This window comes from Thunnus albacares, chromosome 22 (genome assembly GCF_914725855.1).
Source record: "Thunnus albacares chromosome 22, fThuAlb1.1, whole genome shotgun sequence".
In the NCBI taxonomy this organism is placed as follows: domain Eukaryota; kingdom Metazoa; phylum Chordata; class Actinopteri; order Scombriformes; family Scombridae; genus Thunnus; species Thunnus albacares.
Window position 1 is genome coordinate 6,223,768 of NC_058127.1, and position 13,349 is coordinate 6,237,116.

At 40.8% G+C, this 13,349-nt stretch overlaps 1 long non-coding RNA gene across 1 annotated transcript; it reads right to left on the reverse strand.

Moving 5' to 3' along the window:
* Positions 1-458: 458 nt before the first annotated feature.
* On the reverse strand, positions 459-12,739 carry LOC122973837. Its single transcript, XR_006400148.1, has 3 exons — positions 12,456-12,739; positions 5,823-5,864; positions 459-890 (listed from the first exon to the last, which is right to left on the reverse strand). It is a non-coding gene; the product is annotated as an uncharacterized LOC122973837 (long non-coding RNA).
* Positions 12,740-13,349: the final 610 nt, after the last annotated feature.

The following is a 13,349-nucleotide window of genomic DNA, read 5'->3' on the forward strand; positions in this document are numbered from 1 at the left end:
ATGTTTAACTTCTCTTGAGAAAAGTGTGTCCGAACCCGATCGCTAGTATAAAACTCATCCATAATACTTAATTATTACTGCCTCTAGTAGCCCTTTACAATACTGATAACTACTGCTTTCATTAATTAAATGATCAGTAAGCATCCAAATTCAATAGTCTTCAATCTGAAACCCGAATCTCAAATACGGACCTGAAGCCGTAAGATGATCAGACGTAGTCATAGTTGTATCAGCGAGTGTTCAGTAATCTTATTCAGGCATGAAAAAAAACACAAGAACGACACTTGTTGTTCACACTGCCGTCACGAGGGAGAAGCATGGAAACATGGAAAGGTCGTGTGTGACGCATTTCTGGAGGTCTGTGCGGACAGAGAGACGTGCAGACGTCCAAATGTCCTCTCGTAAAGGAAATATTGTCAATTTCTGCCCAATAATCTCTTTATTTGCTTTTATTATCCACCTTTTATTCTGAAGTAGAAAACCGTTAAAAGGACTGTTTATTCTGATTATCATTTCGTTGATATCCTAAACAAAAACAGGAACTTGATTCACCAGAAAACACCATTTTTGCTTCTATAGATTTAGAGGAACAATAATCTGATGATACAAGAACTTTACTGCTGTGTTGAACATATATGATCCTTTACTGCGTTTGGATACAAATGCAGCTGTTGCATCCAAGAGTGAATGAATGAAATACATCGAATCAGCATGTTGGGGCAGTAAAAGGTCACTAAAAACAAAAAAAACACTACAAACTCTCACCTTTACTGCATTTGAGAAACCCCAGAAATGGCAAATCAGGGGAAAAAAAACAAAAAAAAGAGGCATGATGTCTTTCTTGATCCCTCTATTTCATCGTATCTTCCTTTTTTTTTCCATCTCTGCGTCTGGAAACAGAGATGCACTTCTGTTCACTCTGTTACACAACTCCCTCGTGTGTGTGTGTGTGTGTGTGTGTGTGTATGTGTGTGTGTGTGTTTGTATCTGTGTGTTAAGGTCAAATGCACTTGGCTGGTCACTGTGGTCTTGGATGAGAGATAGAAAAAGCTGTTTTAACAAACTCGCCAATTCGCTGCTGGAGAAAATCACAATCTGGTCTGCATCACACACACATACAAACACACACACACACACACACACACACGACTGTAAACATACCAACATGCAAACAAGTGTTAAGATATTTCTCCATTGCCGTACACACACACACATATGAACTTATATGCACAAACAGATAGAAATGCAAAGACGTGCATGTATGAATCCACACATCTCTGAGAAAAATGCACACACACACACACACACACACATCTTAGTGGTGGTCAAAGCCAAAGGTTTTGATGTAGAATCCCACAGATTATTGCTAACATATCTGTTTGTTTATGCATGGGGACTTTTGCAGCGTTCCACATGCATTCATCCACATCAAGAAGCCCCGGAGCTCGAAGCAGCCTCGCTCTGGCTCCATCCGAGCCGTTTCATTGGACTCCGTCGCCGCCGTGCCCCGCGGCTGCCCTGCTTTTTTTTTTTTTTTTTTTATGAGACACACATCCATGCATCCGATCCCACTTTTGCTTATGACAAACATAATCCCAAACATACCGGTGGGTGGGGGGGGAGGGTTTCGAAAGGGCACGCATGAAGAACCGCAAAAGATTGGTGGCGATCCAAAAGATGTTTTAAAAAGAAGGAGACGAGCTCAGGTATCACACAGATGAGAGAGAGCGAGTGGGGTTTTTATGGAAATAAAAGCTGCTCCTCTGATTTCATAAATGGTGCTGCTGATGATGTATTGTATAACATAATGTTATGCCAGCTCTGGAGTCAGAGGACATTGTTTTTCCCAGGCTTTGCAGATGGTAGAGTTTAGTGTAAAATTGTCCTTTTTTCTGAGGTGAATCTCAGCTTTTATATAACTGTTCAGCCAAAAGAAATTTTTCCTTACCTTCCAGACTGCTGTCTAACTTGAAAATTCAGTTTGTGGAGACATTACTTGAGAAAATTGATCCATCATGGTGAGCATTTGTCATTTTCACTTTTGTTTTTTGCCTCCCGACGACCTGATACATTTGAGATTTTGGCTGTCAAACGACATTTTATCAAACGAGGACGAACTGACAGAACTGCACATAATTTTCTGTTTCATTGAAATGTTCATTTGTTTGTCAAACTGCTCGTCGATGCAAAGCTCTGCGGAACCAACTCTCAAACCTCAAAAAAGTATTCTCATTTCTTATTTTCAGTGTGGTCCCCTCGGTGATGAGCGTGTAAGTTTGGAAAAGCAATAAAAGTGAAGAAATCAAATCTTAAAGGCTGTTTCTCCAGTTAGAGGAACAAGCGACCAATCAGAGCTTAGCAGGCAGGGTAAAAGCTGACATCATTGTCCTGAATAGCTAGAGGTCCACTTACTGTAACTAAAATCATGAAAAAACAGCAACAGAGAAACAGTGACAAGCCCTGATAAGTCATCTCAGAAAAATACAAATCCATGCCAACTACAAATTATATTAGTGGGACGGATATGTCACTCACTACGGATCAGTTATGGTCAAACAAACCAATATGATGACTGGTGATGTATGAATGATTTGCAGTGCAGATTTGCAAAGAGAAAAAGCAGCTGAACCACAGACTGTATATAAAGGAACACAGCGAGGAAGGTGTGACGTCAAGCCCAGAGTTGCAGGAAGTGAACACCTGAAAAAGGTTTTTGCAGCATTACTTTAATCAAGAGCTTCTACTGTTGAACATTATTAACTAAATGTGTAAAAAAACTTTAAGCATGCTACTTTCCAGCAGAATACCTTCTGTGTTATTCTCATTTATCGATAAATTGGTGTGATTTGAGATCAAGCGACCAATCAGAGCTTAGCAGGCAGGGTAAAAGCTGACATCATTGTCCTGAATAGCTAGCTGTCCATTAACTGTAGCTACACTCATGAAAAAAATAGCAACAGAGAAACAGTGACAAGCCCTGATAGTTGTAAGTCAACTCACAAAAATATAAATCCATGCCAACTACAAATTATATTAGTGGGACGGATATGTCACTCACTACGGATCAGTTACGGTCAAACAAAACAATATGATGACTGAAGTATGAATGATTTGCAAAGAGAAAAAGCAGCTGAACCACAGACTGTATATAAAGGAAACGCAGCGACGTCAAGCCCAGAGTAGCAGGAAGTGAACACCTGAAAAAGGTTTTTTGGCAGCATTACTTTAATCAAGAGCTTCTACTGTTGAACATTATTAGCTTAATGTGTAAGAAAAACATTGCATTAGTCCTTTAAGCATGCTACTCTCCAGCAGAATACCTTCTGTGCTATTCTGATTTATTGATAAATTGGTGTGATTTGAGATCAAGCCACCGGAGAAACAGAGACAGATTGGGATTTGAGCTTTTGAGACTCTGCTGTGAATCCCATTGGTCCAGGAGGAAAGTAAGCACAGAAATCTGATTAGCCGATGACGGCCGATGGCTGCGAATAATGCTCAGATGCTGCCAACTTTGACATGCTTGCTCGGTGCCCACATATGGGCCGAATTTTCCCGCTCACTGAAGCTCTGAAGGAAACGAACAGACTTCTGCTGACTTGTCAATTGTGTTTCTCGCACTGCTAACAGGATCAGATTTCCTCGCCAACGCCACCTCAAGAGACTGTTTCTCATAAAACACCAGCGCCCCCACCAAAACCAGCATTCCGCCCTCCCTGCGTAGGAATTCACCAGAAGCTCCTCTTCGAAGTCATGGTAGCCAAAATAATGGGCAACCCAGCCTGCATGACATTTTTAATAAATCAGCCAAAGCACGAAATATTACAAGCCACATCTGTGTTGGGATGTGTTGGTAACTTCTGCAGCGGCTACATCTGTGTTTCCTCCTCGTTCTGGTAAACAGTGCAGCGCTGCAGGACCTCTGTGACAGCCTGGAGGTTTGGAGGAGAGAGAGGCAGGACCGCGGCGCTGCTGTGACAGGCAGGGAGGCCTCTCGTCTGGGCCTCAGCACCACGCCAGGACCCCCTCCTCCTCCTCCTCCTCCTCCTCCTCCTCCTCTCCTCTACCCCTGGAGCTCAAACATGCACCCTCACATAAATGCACACACACAAATGCACACATACCATGTCTGCAAAAGGGGCTTCTTGCCCTGAAGCTACTGGGCCCCCTTAACATGCAGGTAACTGCAGTATGGGCATGTTGTGGGTACCAGCTGGTTTCAATGTGTGAGGAGCACCAGGGTCGGTCTTAACGAGTTCGCTCATGTCTTCTTCCATCCTTCATTAACACGCCGTCCTTCCTTTCTCTTTATTTTTTACCCAGACCAAATTGTTAAATAAATACACAGACGTTTAATGGTTTGTTTTAACCTGCTGGGACGCCAGATGGGCAGGATTTCGAGAAGACGTTACAACAAACGCCGTTAATATATTCAAGTATGACGATGAGAGAACTGTGGATTATATAATTAAGTTGTCGTCAGGTTGTAATATTTGAAATCTGAGCTTCTTAAAGCTGCAAGTGTAGCGGAGTGAGAGGTGTTACTCGTAGCGATTATCATCATTATCACCCGACTCGACCGCTTTATGGCGTATTTTACTGAAGAGTTTTAATTTTTCAGGCTTTCAACTTTATTGTTTTGCTTCACAGCTTCGCAGCTCTCTGTCGTCCATGTTGTTCCACAGCAGGCAGATGTTTTCAGCCTAAAAGCTCTTTAAAACTTATTACACGCTACCTGTCCAGCACCAAATGGTAGACAGACAGAGATAATGACTAGCTGGTGAACACAGTGGAGCAATTTAGCCAGATTTTTTTTTTTTTTTTTTTTTGCAGGAGTTGGTGGAGACAAAGAAGCTAGAAGCTAAAAAAAAAGAAAAAAGAAGTGAATATTGGACTTTAAGGCGCCACAAACACTTATGAGTGTTACTCTGTGGTCTCTGCAGGATGTGTGAATGACAACTGCATGATAACAAGTTCACAGCTTGTTTCTGTTGCCCCCCCGAAAAATAGCCAAAAAGACATTTTATTGCAGGTTTAAAGGATTTAAATCGAACTGGATTGTTTCTGGATTGAATCAGAATAACTGCACATGTAGCCTGAAATATTTCAAACTGAACCTGACTAGAAACCCTCCTATAATAACAACAATATAAATAGTAAACTTACTGTAAATATGAAGACATAAGACAGTCATTAATATAATAAAAATGTGATTATTTGATGTGTGTGTGCTGTAGTGTGGCCTGTTTTAAGACACACACATTAAAATGGCTTTGAGCTCGGAGCACAATGTTGGTCTGCTTCAAGGTGGGACCATAAAACATGAAAACACACACACACAGACGTGGTGGTGAATCAGTCTCTTAAATACCATACTGTTGTGTGTTTGTTTTATAAGACTGTGTGTGTGTGTGTGTGTGTGTGTGTGTGTGTGTGTGTGTGTGTGTGTGCTCTGCATACAGTAGCTGGTTTGTCCGTTCCTCTGTAATGTTTACAGCTCTGCTATAATTACAGGGAATTATGTTAATTACACACTATTAGTCTATATATATATTATACACAAACATAACACACACACACACTCGCTGCTCTCCGTCTCTCACCCGCAAATATTAACTCTTATTTTAACCGTGTTGTTGTTACAGACAGTTATTGTGCAGCAGTGAGAAGAAAAAAAATGGGCTGGAGAATCAAAAAACACTCAAAAGACACCTTTTATAAAGTTTTTTTTCATATTTGGATGAGAAGCTCGACTCTCAGACGACTTTCAGACACAGTGAGATGAACTGAATGTGAGTTCTGCACCTGTAGGAGCGACTCACCTTTGTTCCTGGTTTGTCCACTAGAGGGAGCTGGAGGTCTGACTGCAGAGAGGAAAGGAAGCTTGTTAAAATGTGGGTAAGAGATTTAATATACCTGTTATGATGTGTGTATTGCTCTGTATACTAATATAGTGATTTCCTGTAGTCACATAAAGGCAAAAAGTCCTTTTATTTTGAAAGACATGGTGCAAATAATGATCTCAAGGAGTAAAAGCTTTGAAAAGCTGCCATATCTGTATGCAGCATGTTGTCTTGTAGGTGTCAGAAATACTAGATATCAATGTTTCTGGTGATTTATATAAGACAGACAGCAGCTGTGGACTTTTGTTGGATGTCGTCACTTGTCAGCAAAAGTTGAATCCAAGTCGCTGGACGAGAGTTTTGACTGTGTGCAAAACAAAAAAAGCTGTAAAATTCTCTTTAAAAAGATACTATTACTGATATTTCCCTGACAGCCTGATCTCCTGGAGGTACTGTTGATTTTTTAAAAGTGAAAAGTCTGTTAGTTGATGGTTTAGTCTGGTGTTTACCACCTTTTATTGTCTGACCCCACAGTCCTACCACATGATTAGAAACTTGATGTTTATTACTATTAATCCTATAAAAGCAGATATAGTTACAATAATTGATATAAGGTGTGTTTCCATCCACCTGTTTTTGTTAGTATTTTCAATTTGTGCACAAAACAGCTGATATTTGAGAAATCTTGCAAAATCACAAAAGTTTTTACATTTGGTTGAGGTGGAAAAAGTCGGCGTATCGATAAAAGCAAAATGCAACAGGAAACAGATTTAGTGATTAAATCATGGCGTTCATGCATCATGTGACTGAAACATCCAGTGAGGAGACAAAAAAAGAGTCGCATCAGATGTGTTTGCAGCGACGAGGAGACTGTAACGCTCCTTAAATTCATACATGAAACAAACAGAAATGGTTTAATGGCCCCACCAGCTGTTTATTATGATGAACCAACGTCAAATATTCACAAAACTGACATTTATTCAAGTTTTCTTTTGCTGATATTCTACAAATTCAGTTAAAATTTGCACTAAATTTGCTTTAAGTGATTCTGAAACTTTTTTTTCAGCAGGTTTGGTCTCGTTAGCGTTTGTACTACGACCTCTCGGAGTGACAGAAGCTGATCCATTTATCCGTCACTTCTAGCTTCACATCTGGCTGGGAATCACTGCTTTATCATATAATTCCAATCCAATTCAGTAACATATTCTTATTTGCACTATTTCCACCTAAATCCTGACTTTGGCCCGATCCTGACGTCCAGCCTGCAGCCAAAACACCCAAAAACAGCAGCAGAATGATTCATAGCGGGATTTCCCACCAACTTTTGGAATAACAGACTCTTGACCTTTGACCTCCACTTTATCTGTTACTCTAACTGTCAAACTGAAACTTCCGACTCACTGCTGTAAGTCGTCGCTCTAGACAAACGCATAAAAGCGAAACTCCGGAGTCTCAAAGAGAAAGATTTCCCATCGTCTGTCCGTTTACAGGCAGAGAGAGAGAGAGAGAGAGAGAGAGAGAGAGAGAGAGAGAGAGAGAGAGAGAGAGAGAGAGAGAGCGAGAGAGAGAGACCTGAGCTGTAGTGGAGCCAGCGTTACAGGGTTACAGCCCCGATAAGGCTGACAGAGTCTGAACGTAATGACGGGGCATTACAGACTGCTGATAGCATTGACAAGTGCTAATAGGGAGGAGGAGGACGAAGGAGGAGGAGGAGGAGGAGGAGGAGGGGAGTGATTGGAAGGATAAGAGGAGGAAGAAAGGTCAGGAACGGGTGAAGTGGAGTCTGTCAAGGTTTTTTTTTTTTTAAACAAATTTAGAGGAAAGAGAAAGTGATTTTGTTTGAAATATGTTGTGTCTTCGTCAAAATGAAAATATTTGTGCGAGCGGAGAAAAAATAAACATGTTTAAATTATAATCAGAGAAGCATGAGGAAGCGCTTTCACTAAATGGATATTTCGGGGGGAAAATGAAAGTTTTGTTGTATCGTTTACATGTTATCGAGCTGAAACAAGCTGATTAATCAATCTGCGGTTTGACAGACGATTAATCAACAACAATACTGACGATCAGTTAAACGTCTCGCATCGTTTATGGAGGGAAAAACTAAATTAAATAGATTTTAGACTCTTATTGGGACGAAACAACTGGATTAAACATTCAATCAAAAACCAAAAAAAAAAAAAAAAGTCATAAAGAGATGAATCCATATTGAAAATAATTATTAGCTGCAGCCAAAGTAGTGAAAAATACTTTATAACCATTAATTCTCTCACTTTTTTCCCCTCCTGTCCTCCCGCTGAACCCTCACTCTTTTCCAACATCCATCTATCTTATTCCATCCCTCTCTCTCTCTCTCTCCTTCTCTCTCTCTCTCTCTCTCTTTTGTTTTTCTTTTTCACACCCGCAAACCGTTAAGCCAGACAAACCCCTCTGTGAGGAATCTGCAAACTCACACAGACACACACACACACACACGTTAACACACACACACACACACGCAGACGAGGAAAAAAAAAAAAAAAACCCATGTGTAACAGGTGTCTGCACACACTTATAAAAACAACAAAGAATTTTCACCAGAATGTTTGTATTGAAAGGGTTGGCAATCGATCAAGCGGGGCGTGGCTGCTGACACCGAGGGTGACGCACACACACACACACACACACACACACACATGCACACATGCACACACACACATGTACGACGGAGTGTTTTCACAGGGTTAATTTGAGGAGGAAATGGCGAAAAATGTAGTAGACTGGCTAATGAGAGAAGTGAGTCAATCTCTCCCGTTCGCACACCTGATTGTAAGGCCACACACGCGCTTATATACACACACTCGCAATCAAACAATCAACCGACCGTTGCAGAATAACATTTCTGTGCAGTTTGACATCAAATGAACCACTTTTTCCTCCCTGATATTGAAGGTTTTCACAGGTGAAATACATATTTTTCTCCCCGATTTCTTCGTTAAAACGCCTTAAACGTAATTTGAATACATACAAAATACCTGCGTTCTTTCTTTTTCCTCCTTTTTTTACTCTCTCTTTCTCCTTTTCTTCCCCCCCTCTGAGGTAAACAAAACCTTCTCATTTGTGCGCTATCAGTGAAAGTCCATCCCGCCGTCGTCCCCGGAGACGGAGGGAGTGAATAGGGATGAGAGGGGGAACGGTGACAGACAAGAGAAGCTGTGTCATTCCTCCTCATCAGCCTGTGTGTGTGTGTGTGTGTGTGTGTGTGTGAGTTTGTTTGCTCGCTTTAGGTGTGTGCAGGTATGTATTTTTTTACTGTGTGTGTGTGTGTGTGTGTGTGTGTGTGTGTGTGTGTGTTCATTTACACTCCACACATTCCTCCTCACTAACCAGATCCCCGGTCCAGACCGCCAGAGAGGCCCACCTCACTGCCTGGCGCGTCCCAGGAGAGGTGCTCTGACCGGGGCAAAGGGAGAGGGGCACAGTAGGTGTGGGTGTGTGTGTGTGTGTGTGTGTGTGGACGGGTAGGAGGAGGAGGAGGAGGAGGAGGAGGAGGAGGAGGGAGGGAGTCGGCCTGGAGCTTCCCACTCAGCAGAAAGAATAGGAGAGGAAGGTGAAAAGGAGGGCACGGCGAACAGATTACAAAGACTTCACCTCTGATTTGTCCCTTATTTTTTAATTCAAATGACCTTTATTAGTATTTTTTGCAGTTTAGCATTAAATATAAGGCCTGACCCTCAATATAAACATATTTCTTCCACTTTCTTGTATTAATACTAAACAAATATTTGTTGTTTCGTCTGTAAACAAGGAACACACATCAATATAAAGCCTTAAATATAATGTAGGATGAACTACCGCTGCGTTATAATCAATTAGTGATATATTAAATAAAGCTGCACTTATCGATATTGTTATTTTAACAATGGATCAACGACTATATGAACTGTGTCACTCAGCATCTGCAGACAATCATCATCAACTCTTCAGCTCTGCAAAGCTTTTTAGACTTTTTTATTCATTGATTTGTTTTGTTCAATGACAAATTTACTGTTTTGGTTGAGTCTCCTGGCTCTCATCAACCCTATTTCCAGCTGCAGCTGCAGTTTTCGGTAAAAAAACGCTCAGACAAACCCACAATCCAGTAACTGTCTAGCGCCAAACAGAGGGTGGATAAAGTTAACGACAAGCTGGTGAATAAAGTGTAATTCATAGAACGTAAAGTGACTTTTTTTTTTTTTTTTGTTTCCCTCCGGAGTTGTTAGAGATCCAAACAAGCTACCAGAACAATCGATGGCGGAGAGAAACTCCAATGGGATGCTAATGTTCCTTCACGTTTGCTAACACGTTCACCATAACAACTTTTTATTTAAGCGGTAAATCCTCAGTGAGATTAAAAATATCTTTTTCAAGAGTGTCCCGGCCAAGATAGACTACAACAAAGAGTACATAGTACGTTTGCCAAAGTACATCACAATATCAGAATGAAACACTGCAGTTATAAATCTTAAAACAACCCAATAGCTGTCTAAATCCCCAAAAGTGGAATAAAACTAAACGGACCAATCCAAAACAATTACTCAATGACACTAACACATTTTAAAATGCCCCAAAAAACATCAGCAACCAGATGACAGAGCAGACAGATTGTGCAGCAGTGACTATAAATTCATGAAAGGAAACCAAATTTGGTAATTTTAGATCAAGTTGCAAGCAGAAAGGTGCAGCATACATAAAAGTTCTTTTTACCTAATTCAGTGCTGACTTGTGCGGGAAAACGTTAAATATGAGTCCCGTGGTGATATTATGTGTTTTCAGCTTGTTCCACCGCCTCCAAAGTCCCTAAATCAATCAATCAATGCAGCTAAAAAATCAATTAAGGTTAGTTTATATATGCATTATGTCTTCTTTTCTGTCTGATTTCTTGGTGTTTTTGTTCTATTAGATCAAAGGTGTAATATAACAAAGACAATACTGAACTTTTCAGGATGGTTTTATTAAATGTTAATGTTATAAATGTAAAGTTGAAGGTTTAAAATCAACCGTAACGATGTCAAATATGGACGTAAATGAGTATATATACATTTTTGATACAATACAGACACTATTATGGTTAATTACATGTTGTTTTTCATTCATATGTTACATAAAGCATCATTTTAGGACAAGATAAACACTTTTTTTCAGTTTTTTCCTTTTCTTTTTTGTTGTATTTTCTTCTTAAATAGAGCAGAGGTCATCAGTATAAGCTTCTTGACCTCTTCTGTCACATCTGTTTTATTTCTATTATCTGCTGTTTTTTATATATATATATATATGCAAATTTAAAAAAAAATCAATTTAGAAATGAGAAAGGAAGTCATAAAAAAAACAAATGAAAGATAAATTAATGGACTAAATAGACTTGCGATGAAAAGCAGCAATTTGTTTCTGGTGCCCGGCATATTTTTCGATTAACACCAAGAATGCAAATAAATACCATGTGCAGCTGAAGCAAAGAGTACAAACCGCAACGAATAAAAAAGAATCAAGACAACAAATGAAGGGGAAAAACAGGGTCGCAGTTCAGACCTAAATGAAGTGAAAGAAGCGAAGAAAAAGCCAGTAAAAACGGCTTTTGGAAAATGAAAAGCAGGGGCAAATGAAAAATGGAAATCAGGAGGAGGAGGAGGAGGAGGAGGAAGAGGAGGAAGAGGAGGAGGGGGGGGAGAGGAAAATTCACACATCTTTAGATTCTCCTGTGTACACTCGAGGGATGAGCACGACCTCGGGGTAGTTTCGACATTATTTTTCCGTTTTTTTTTTCTCTCTCTCTCTGTGTCTTCCAGTGTCTTTCTCTCTCTCTCTCTTCCTCTTTTTTTCCTTTTTCTCTCACTCCTGTCCATGTTGCATCAGGCGGGCCAACCTTCCGCTGAACCCTGAGCAGTCTGTTTCCCATACACACAGCGCTACCTGAGGGACGACCCTGTGTATGTGTGTGTGTGTGTGTGTATGTGTGTGTGTATATATATGTGTGTGTGTGTTGGTGTGGACGTTATGCCAAAAGAGCCTGAGTCACCTCGTCTTGTGAAACTGTGAATGAATGGATGGGTGGAAAACAGAGCAGAAGAAGAGGGGGATGATAGGCGTCAGGGGTCTGAGAAACTTGTCTGTCTCGGACACACATATACACACACACACACACATTTACACACACACACACTGGTCCTCCAGCCCTCAATTGAGCACCGAGAGATAAACCTGCTCTTTCCCTTATCTGGAAAAAAAAAAAAAAAAGAAGAGGAAAAAGAAGAGGGGATTCTCTTACAGCGAGGAGACAGTTTTTATCTCCTAACCACCCCTCTTTAAGCCCCTCTCTCTCTCTCTCTCTCTCCTGTCTCTCCCTCTATCTCTCTCTGTCGCTCTCTCTCTCTTTCTCCCAGCGTTGTTCTTGGCCTCTCTGGTTACTGTTAAAAGGGCGAAAGAAAGGGCAGAGAGAAAGGGAGGGAAGGGAACCATGAAGGAGGACAATGAGACCACTTAAAATGCCCAAAAGGAGGTCCTGTGTGTAAGCGTGTTTACCCCCCCCCCCCTCCTCCCTTCCCTCCTCCCTCCTCCTCCCCTCCTCCTCCCTCCTCCCGCCCCCCCGACACTCACCCTCAGCCCATCTTCCTCTTTTCAGCGCTTCTCTTCTCGCCTCTCGTCTTTGTGCTTGTTGATTTCTTCCTGGAATCGCCGATTGTTTTAAAAGTCAAACAACAGCTGAACGTCTCATTTAAAGACAAAAGTGACCTTTCGAGGGGTCTCGTCATCGCTGGCCCGCCGTCTGAAAAAGACCCGAGCTCGCTGCTTCGTTAAAGGGCGTCGACCGAAATCAATCAACGCGATTGGATGAGCCTCGAAAAAAGTTTAACAGATTCTTGCTGTGTGATTGTTGAATGTTGGTGCAAAATGATACTGTGGATTTTTTTCTGAGGGAAACTTTTTAGATCACTTTTCAAACTTTAAAGCTGCATTTGTTTATTTTTAGCCACCAGGGGGCAGCAGAAACAATCTGTAAACACATCATTGACATGTTATCATCTCTAGAGCTACCACGATTAATCGATTAATCAATTAGTTGATCAACAGAACATTCATTGCCAACTGTTTTGCTAATTTTAAATATGCTGTGCTAAGAAATGCACAGATTCTCTTGTACCAGCTTCTCAAATGTGAATATTTTCTGGTTTCTTCAGTCTTTCATAGTCGTAAACTGAATATTTTGGGTTGTGGACTGTTGGTTGAAGCAAAACAAGACATTTTAAGTTGCATCTTTGGGATTTGGGAAACAGTGATCGACATATTTCACTGTAATCTGACATTTTATAAACCAAACGACTAATTGATTAATTGAGAAAATAATCTACAGCCCTAATCACCTCATGAAGTTGTTGTTGTTGAACGTGTTAGCAAATAGCTGCTTATTCACACATCTAGCAGACACAGAGCAACATTCATTCACTGGATACAGACATTAACAGACTATATCACTGTAGGAGGTAAAGTAAG